Source organism: Bison bison, unplaced genomic scaffold (genome assembly GCF_000754665.1).
Source record: "Bison bison bison isolate TAMUID 2011002044 unplaced genomic scaffold, Bison_UMD1.0 scf7180017864336, whole genome shotgun sequence".
NCBI lineage: Eukaryota > Metazoa > Chordata > Mammalia > Artiodactyla > Bovidae > Bison > Bison bison.
Window position 1 is genome coordinate 304884 of NW_011494908.1, and position 702 is coordinate 305585.

The following is a 702-nucleotide window of genomic DNA, read 5'->3' on the forward strand; positions in this document are numbered from 1 at the left end:
GTGTAGACAGTTTTGAAACTGCAGAACACATATGACCTGCTTTGTAAAAGACTCATACTATTGGACTCCCCACTGATTGATGTTTCTAACATTTTTTCATGAAATATTTATTACTGAGAAGGAAAAGAAAAATAATGCCAATATTGTATCTGTAACCACAAAATGCATTTAGAAATCCACCATTAGCTATTTTTCTTGCTGGGATATATTTCACTTGTATTTACTGAGCTGCTTAGGGAAACATTTATATAGTCCATTTCATTGCCAAATTTTGGTGTTTGTAGTGTATAGATCAAAGTGGCATCTATGTTTTTCAAAGCATCAGAGATTTTGTAAAAAGTGCTCAGGCAAAAAAAAAAAAATTGTATGACAAAGTAGTCTCTGTGGGGACTTGCCTGTCCCCACTTGTAGTCCAGTGGTTGAGAATCCACTTTCCAGTGCAGTGGCCATGGGTTCCATTCTTGGTCAGGGAACTAAGATCCCACATGCCGTGGGGCAACTAAGCCTGTGCACTGCAACTAGAGAGGCCCGCGCGCTGCAACTACTGAGTCCCTGCAGGCTTTAGAGTGCTTGCTCCACAATTAGAGAAAGCCCTAGGGCCACAACACAGAGCCAGCACAGCCAAAAAGAAAGAAATAAATAAAGACAAACGGTTTTTTATTTTTTAAAATTATTTATTTATTTATTTTTCTTTTTTTTCCT